The sequence below is a fragment of the Pristis pectinata genome, unplaced genomic scaffold, assembly GCF_009764475.1.
Source record: "Pristis pectinata isolate sPriPec2 unplaced genomic scaffold, sPriPec2.1.pri scaffold_12_arrow_ctg1, whole genome shotgun sequence".
NCBI lineage: Eukaryota > Metazoa > Chordata > Chondrichthyes > Rhinopristiformes > Pristidae > Pristis > Pristis pectinata.
In genome coordinates, this window is record NW_026262473.1 from 1 (window position 1) to 8,652 (window position 8,652).

The window sequence follows — 8,652 nt, forward strand, 5'->3', positions numbered from 1 at the left end:
CATTCCTTCTCTGCCTCACCGGGACAAATTTATCCCTAACATCCTGCAAGAAATCCCTGAAAAACGACCACATCTGCATAGTACATCGGGGTCTTCATTTTCTTTCGGGTCTCTGCGCCCGGGTCCAAGGGGCGTAGGGTGGGAATATCAAAGGCGACAATTACATGGTTTAAGCAAACATCGAACACGGCTCCACAAATGGTGTATTAATGAGAAGAGGGATGGTGGAGAGAGAAGCAGATAGACAGACAGATGGATAGACAGACAGACAGATAGATAGATAGATAGATAGATAGATAGATAGATAGATAGATAGATAGATAGATAGATAGATAGATAGATAGATAGATAGATAGATAGATAGATAGATAGATAGATAGATAGATAGATAGATAGATAGATAGATAGATAGATAGATAGATGGATAGATGGATGGATAGATGGATGGATAGATGGATGGATAGATGGATAGATAGATGGATAGATAGATAGATAGATAGATAGATAGATAGATAGATAGATAGATAGATAGATAGATAGATAGATAGATAGATAGATAGATAGATAGATAGATAGATAGATAGATAGATAGATAGATAGATAGATAGATAGATAGAGAGAGAGAGAGAGAGAGAGAGAGAGAGAGAGATGGGGGAGGGAGAGAGAGAGACTGAGCAAGGGAAAGAGTCAGACATTGAGAGAAGGTACGACAGAGGATCAGCAAAATATACTGGATACGAAAAGGAAAGGAAAACAAAAGGACAGCGACAGGGATTGAGATGATTCTCAGTTGCTGTGCCCGCGATCTTCTTTGGAAGTCGTGGGAACAAGGTGCTCTCGAGAGGATCTCGGTTATAAAGGAGTGGGGACGGGAAGCAATTATGGTTTGAAGGTTCACGGTGTGTGGCAAGTTCATGGATGAAGTGGTTCAGCTGAGGAGTGCAGGGGTCTAGCAATAAGTAACGAATGGTAGGGTATTCAGGGGTTCACGGCAGAATGGTTCATTGAGAGGGGTCTCACGTTCAGTGATGGGGAGCAGGACCAAGGGCAGGGAGGTGTTTCAGCGAGAGGGTACTTAAGGGGAAGGACAAGGGTCGTAGATCAGACATTGATGGAGGAAATGGGAACATCAAGGAAAGGAATTGCAATGGAGGACAGGAGGTAACGGGACACAGGCGGTGTAGAAACAGTTCAGGGAGGTAATGGATTGAATGGCGGAGTGACTCGGTGGAAGTGGAGTAAATCAAGAGTAAATGAGCCAGTGCAATGGCATCTGAAGTTCCCCATAATACACCGCGCCAGAAAAACTGCTCCGTAGATGAACACAGGGGCCGCCATGTCCTTGAGAGGGCGGGGCAAAAGAGGGACTCCCCTGTGACGTCACCTCCAAATGTTGATCCCAGGCAACAGTGCCGCACCTGACCCTGGTACACCTCCTCTCACTGAACCGGAATTAGATGCGGAGCGCCTTGAAGCAGTTGGCGCAGTATGAATGTGGAAAGAGTCCCCTCCTTCGCGCCAAAACCCCGCAAGTAACCAGAGCAACAACGTCTTCTGCACCCGACTCCACCCGCAAGCACAGAATTTCAACGCAGAAAGATTACATTTTGAGGGGCAGCTTCTGCAGACGACCCGAATGTGCGTGGGATTGTGATTGTGAGGATGATGCAAAGAAGCTCCAAGGCAATTCAGACAATGCAAGTGAACCGACAGACACACGGCCGGCAGAGTATAACACGGATATGTGTGAAGGTACCACGGTGACAGGGTTACAGGAAGACAGAATGTAATCTGATCAGCGATAGATTGGGAAATGTTAATGTACAAAAGGAGCTGGGAGTCCATGTGTCAGCGACTGAAGGAAAACATGGAGGCAAAGTAAACGGTTAAATTAATGGTGTGCAGAAAGCTAGCCTGCCCTGAAAATAAAGAATAAACCATTTTAAATAATGTTGGTTGGAAGTGAAATTCAGAGACGTGTGCAGACAACTTTAATCACATTGTTATTTCAAAGGGTTTCACGACTGTGTGCGGCACCTCCCTCTCTCCCGGGTGCAGGTAACGATGCCTTCAGTGACTCCATGTCGCTTTGAGATGGGGGAGTATGTGAAAAGTGAACCATTCTTGACTCCAGTCTCTCAGTGTCGCCCGTTCCTTCCAAATCCACCTTGAACTCCATTTCCGAGTGCATTGTTGGTCTGTGGGGGCCCAATGATCAGAGGCTCAACACACAATTACAGCACTGACTTTCGGTGAGTATCTGCATGTGTTTCTGAGTTCCCTGACCCTGCCTTTAATTGTGACAGCCTCTGACACCAAGCGCAGCTGCCGCTGCCTTATGTCGGCCTGCCTCTCCCTTTGTGTTTGTATTGCTATTTTTGCAATCCTCCTGGTTCAATCTGTGTGAGTGCATCTGCCACTGTCCGTGAGTGTGTTTGTTCCTGTCTGTTAGTGTGCTTTGTGTATGCATTCACCTATCCTGTGTGTGGACCTTTCACTGAGTCCAACTACATCTGTATTTGAATGAACAATCAGTTAGGAATCCTGATTCTGTTTGAGATCGTGCCCGCCTCTTTTTATAACCGTTCCTCCTGTCCTGTTAGTTTGACTGTCTCCATCTGTCAGTATGTCAATCTCTGCACGTGCGTCTACCCGCATCTCACATAGACAGCGTTCTTTCACAGTGCAGGAAGGTCCCTGTCTCGATCTGCCAAGGAGACTGTCACTGCCTCTGACTGTGTGTGCACTGAAGTTGTCTGTGAGTTTCTCCGCATATCCTCCCTGTCTGACCATGTCGATAAGTGTGACAGTCGCTGACAGTGAGAACACCTGCTCCTTAACATGTTTGTGCTTGCATCTCTCTTTCCGTTTGCCTACCCATGCTTGTTATGTTGTCTGTGTGAGTGTGTACCTGCCTCTGTTCCTGTGCATGACTATGCTGTCTTTGAGTGTATTTGTCCCTCACTCCATCTTCCTCTGACGCATTCTCTTGCTCTTGCATATCTGTCTATTTTCGATCATGTGCCAATCTCTGAAGGTGCATTAAACTCCCACTTCACTTGAGGACACCTGCTCCTCTCTGTGAATGTTTCGATTTCTGTGTTTATGTCCAACTCTTTATGTTTATGTATCCGTCTCCATGTGTGTCTGCCTGTCTGTCAGTGTGTAATTTGCCCTGTCGGTGTGGTGCACCAGTCATCCTATTTGTGAACTCATGCATCTGGCTGTGAGAGTGCAAGCCCCTCTCTTCCCTCTGCCTGTGTGTATGGTTCTGTGTTAGTCTCTGTATGGGGTTAACCTGCCTTAAAATTTGTGTGCTCCTGGCATAGTCCATTCAGTTGCCTTCCTCAGGTTATCACTGTGCATTCCATTATCCTTGAATGGCCCATAGACATGTGTGTGTGTGTAATTTGTATGTGTACCCGGCACTGTCTGTGAGTGCACCTGGCTCTCTCTGAGGAAATTCCAGCCTGTGTCAGTGACTGCAGCTGCCTCTGTTTGTGTGCTCCTGTTGATGCTTCTCTTTCCCTCTGTCACTGTGAGGGAAGCTCTGCCAAGCTCTCAATGATTTCCCACTGTAACTGTGTGCAGACCAGCTTTACAGTGTGCCTGTATCTTTCTTTATTTACTCTTATGCCTCTGTATATTGTGCACCAGTATCTCTATATGCGGGGACCTGACGCTACCTGTGAGTGCTGTTACCCCAGTCTCGGAGTGTCTTGCATATGTGTGCTAGTGTGTCTGTTTCTGGGTATTTGCTCCTGCCTCTGAGCAACTGCATCTCTCATTGGCTCCGAGTTTCCTCCATCCATCTCTGAGTATTCCTGCCCCGTGACTGTGTGTTCCTGTTCCCTGCCTGTGAGTGTTCCTGTCCCTTTCTGTGAGCGATTCTGCCCCTGCATGTCAGCGATTCTGCCCCCTCCCTGTGAGAATTCCTGCACCCTACCTGTGAGAGTTACTGTCCTTCCCTGAAAGTGTTCCTGTCACCTCCCTGTGAGTGGTACTGCCTCCTCCCTGTGTGTCCCTCCCTCTGAGTGTACGTGCCCCCTCCGTGCGAGTGTTCCTGCCCACTCCCTGTGAGTGTTCCTGCAACCTCCCTTTGATTGCTTCTGTACCCTGCCTGTGTGTGTTCCTGCACCCTCCCTCTGAGTGTCCTTACCCCCTCCCTGTGAGTATTTCTGACCCCTGCCTCTGACATTCCAGCTCTTTTGTTTTACTGTGCATAACACAAACTGCCAGAGGAGCTCTGTGGGCTCAGGAGCTTTGTGCAGACAATGGGATGTTTGATGTTTCAGGTCAAGACCCTGCATTCGGACAAAGATCCTGATGCAGGTTCTCGACCCCAAGCATTGGACAGCAGTTTGTATTTTGCTCCAGTTTCTACCATATGCACTTTCTTGTGTCTCACTTATTTGATGCATTAACCAATGAAGGCAATTTATTTAACCATTTATGCTGCTGCCCACAGGGATAAATGGACATGTACACCGAGTCGCTCTGTTTCTCAGTGCTCTGTAATGCCCCACTATTAACTTTTGTATCCGGGACTTATCGTTCTTTCAAATGCACCACCCGATCTGCTTGAGGAATAAATTCCACCAGTCACTGCTCTGTCCATCATACATAACTGACCAATATTGTTCTGTTGGTGAAGGTTTTCGTCACTGAAAACACCACCAACTTCCATATCATTTGTGAACTTAGTCATTGTTGCCAGGTCATAACTGTCTGTCACAAGCATCAAGCGGCTCAGCACAGATTCCTGTGTTAAAACATGGACAACACATTACCACTCAGCACCTAGTCCTCACCTTCTGCCAACATTCACCTGGGCTGCTTTGAATGAAATTTGACAAATTACCCTGCATCCCATGCCCCCTCTTTAACTTTTAAACCATTCTCCCATGTGAGACTTAATAAAGTTCTTGCAGAGTAGAGGACCCACATTGTCCTCATCAACACAACTGGTTAACTCTTCAACAATTAAACAAATTAGTCAGACAGGGTTTCGCTTAATCAAAACCATGCAGACTATCCCTGAGCATTACGATCTGTACAGGTGTATATTAAGCCTGCTCATCAAAAAAATACAATTCCTTTCCTACCACTGATGTAAAACTCAGCAACCTGTAATGATCTGGTTTATTCTTGCTGCCCTTGTTGAATAAAGGCACCGAATTTGATGTCCTCCAGTCATCTGGAACATTTTCAGAGATGATATGAACATTTATGTCAGAGCCTGGCAATCTCTTCCCATATCTCCCGCAGCAACCTTGGACCCATTTCATCAAGCCTGGAATATTTATCCATCTTTAATCACTCTGGAACATAAAATGCCTCCTCCTTTCTGGCATTAATTTGTACAAGAATTCCACTTACCCATTCCCTAGGTTCTCCAATTACAACATCCTTCACAGTGAACACAGCTGAGAAGTGTTCACTGAAGTGATCACCTGTCTCTGTCCATTCGTGTCCCTGCTTCTTTTACCAGTTTTACTTGCCTTTGTCGATGGATGTTCCTGCATCTGTCTATGTTTGTTCCTGTTTTGTCTGGCTTTCTGCATTCCTACCTGTGTGGGTCTTCCCACCTTTCTTTCCCTGTGTGTGCAGTTTGTGACTGTACCTGCCTCCGTAAGTATGCCAGCCTGTAGGTGAGAATATTTATTTGTTTTAGGCTCTGAAATCCTTTCCTCCTTGGTGCACCTGTGTCTGTGATTGTGCATGTGTGTAGCTGAGTCTGTGATTGTGTTTGTGTGCACCTGTATCTGTGATTGCGTCTGTGTGTACCTGTGTCTCTGGTTGTGCACGTGTGGACCTGTGTTTCTGATTGTGTATGTGTGGACCTGTGTCTCTGAGTGTGTATGTGTGGACCTGTGTCTCTGGTTGTTCACGTGTGGACCTGTGTCTGTGAGTGTGTATGTGTGGACCTGTGTCTCTGACTGTGTATATGTTCACCTGTGTCTATGATTGTGCACGTGTTCACCTGTGTCTCAGTATGTTGTTTCTGCCTCTCCCCCTCTGACTCTCCCACTCCACCTGCCTCTCTCAGTTTTCCTGTTCTCTTTGTCTGTGAATTGACCTGAGGGTGTGGATATCTCTCTGAATGCGCCTAACTGCCAGTGTGTGCTTGTGTGCCGGTCTCCATGTGTGCAGTGACCTGCCTCAGTGTTTGACTGTTCCTGTTGTTGTCATTGAATGCTGATGCGCCTCTCTTGTGGAGTGCCTATCCATGTGTGGGTCTCTGCCTTCCTCTCACTGTGTCTTCATCTGCAGCTGCCTGAATATTCCTGAATGTGTTTCTGAGTGGGACTGAACCTGGCTTTAAGTGTTCCACCTCGGACATTCAGAGTGCCTGTCTCAGAATTTGGTTGTGACTGCATTGTTTGCCATTATGATTTTCCATCTGCGTGTCAGTGTGCCTGCCTCTGTCTGTGGGGTGCTTCTGATGCCCCTGTGTATAATTATCCATCAAATTGTGTGTGCTTGTGTCTACCAGCCTTTCCCTCTCTTTGCGTTTCTCATTCCTACCAATGCATGATTTCCTTTGTCCGGGTGTTTTTCCTGCCTCCATCTTAGCATTATTCCCTCTGTCAGTGAGTTTGCCTGCCTCTGTCAGTTCAGTATCCGCTGTCAGTGTTAATGCCTCACTCTTGTGCTGTGTCTGTCTGTATGTGGAGTTCTGCCTGCTTCTGAATGTGTCTGCATTTGCAGCTGCCTGAATATTCCTGAATGTATCTCTGAGTTGGCGTGACCCTGGCTTGAAGTGCTTCACCTCTGAAATTGTGAGTGCCGCTCTCCGAATTTGTTTTTGACTGCCATGGTTTGTAATTATCTGTCTATCTGTGTATGAGTGTAACTGCCACTCTCTGCGAGGTGCTTCCCTCCCCCTGACTCTGTTAATATTTGTTCCTCAAATTGTGTGTGCCTGTGTCTGCCTGCATTTCTCGTTGTCTATCTCCTTTTCTCCTGACTGCCTGTGCATGCATTCCTCTTTCACTGAGTGTCGAAGTTTCTGTCAGTGAGTGTCCCTTCCTCAGTCTCTGAGAGTTCCTGCCTCTCTCTTGTGTTGTGCCTGTCAATGTGTGGAGTTCTCCTAGCCTCTGACTGTGTCTGAATCTGCAGCTGTCTGAATATTCTTCAATGTGTCGCTAGGTGCTCCAGCAGTGACATTGAGATTGCCAGCTTCTGAATTTGTTTGTGAATGACTTGGTTTACATTTGTTTTCTGTCCACATGTCTCTATCTGTTGAGAGCTTCTTCTGCTCCCAACGCTGTGGGTAACTGTTCCTAAAATTGTGTGTGAATGTGTGCTCCGGCCTTTCTTTATCTCTCCCATTCTCCTGCCTGTGCATGATTTCATTTGTCATTGTATGTTCCTGAATGTGTCACTGAGTGTCCCTACCTCTGTTCATGAGTGTCCATGCCTCTGTCTGCTGGTGTCCCTGCCTCTGTCACTGAGTGTTTCTGCTTCTGTCATTCACTGGTCCTGTTCTTGTCTGTGGCTGTCCCTGTCTCTGTCAGTTAGTGTTCCTCCTCTCCCTTCTGCTGTACCTGTTTATGTATGGAGTTATGCCTGCCTCTGACTGTGTCTGCACCTGCAGCTCCTGAGTAATCCTGAATGCTTCTCTGTGGCCTTGACGCTGCATGGAAGTGCTACACCACTTGACGTTTAGAGTGCCAGCTTCGGAATTTAGTTATGACAGACATAGTTTGTCTTTTTTCTGTCCATTTGTGTGCGAGTGTACAAGCCTCTGTCTGTGGGGTTTTTCTCCTTCCCCTGATATGTGGATACGTGTCCCTCAAATTGTGTATGTCTATGTCTGCTTGCCTTAATCTCTCTCTCTCTCTGTCCTTTTGTGCATGATTTCCTCTGTCAATGGATGTTGCTGAATGTGTCGGTGCCTCTGTCTGTCAGTGTCACTGCCTCTGTCTGTGAATGACCATGCCCCTGTCTGTGAATGTTCCTGCATCTGTCTGTGAATGACCATGCCTCTGACCTTGAGTGTTTCTGCTCTGTTTGTGAATGGACATGCCTGTTCTTGAATGTTCTTGTTTCTGTGTGAATGACCGTGCCTCTGTCCTTGAATGTTCCTGCCTCTGTGAATGACCATGCCTATGACCTTGAGTGTTCCTTCTTCTGTCTGTGTGTGTGTGTGTGTGGGGGAGGGGGGGTGTTCCTACATCTTCGCGTGCCGACATCGTCACAGCTCTCTCAGTCACAAGGTTCTTCACCCCTCTGTATCTCACTGTCCATCAAATACAAAGCCCGCCCATCCCATTTCACTCACTTGCCCTCTATAGTTCTATGGCAGGGGTTCAGTTCAAATGAATTTTCAAACTCAATGTTGGGTGTGTTATCTCATGCACCAGTGCACAAATACACGTGCGCACAGGTGCAATGAAAACTTTACTTGCAGCAGCATCACAGGCACATCACATCAGCAGCATTCACAAGAAAGTGTCATCAACATCCGAACTCATTGCTGCAGGAGTATCTGCTTCTCTGTATGTGTTCGTGCCGCTGCCTGATCATGTATCTGAGCGTCCCTTTATGTTTTCCTGTACCTTCCTACCCAACTCTCTGCTGTAACCGCCTGTGCAAGTTTGTCTCTGTCTATGCAAGAACCTGCCGTGTCATACAACCTCCTCCTTT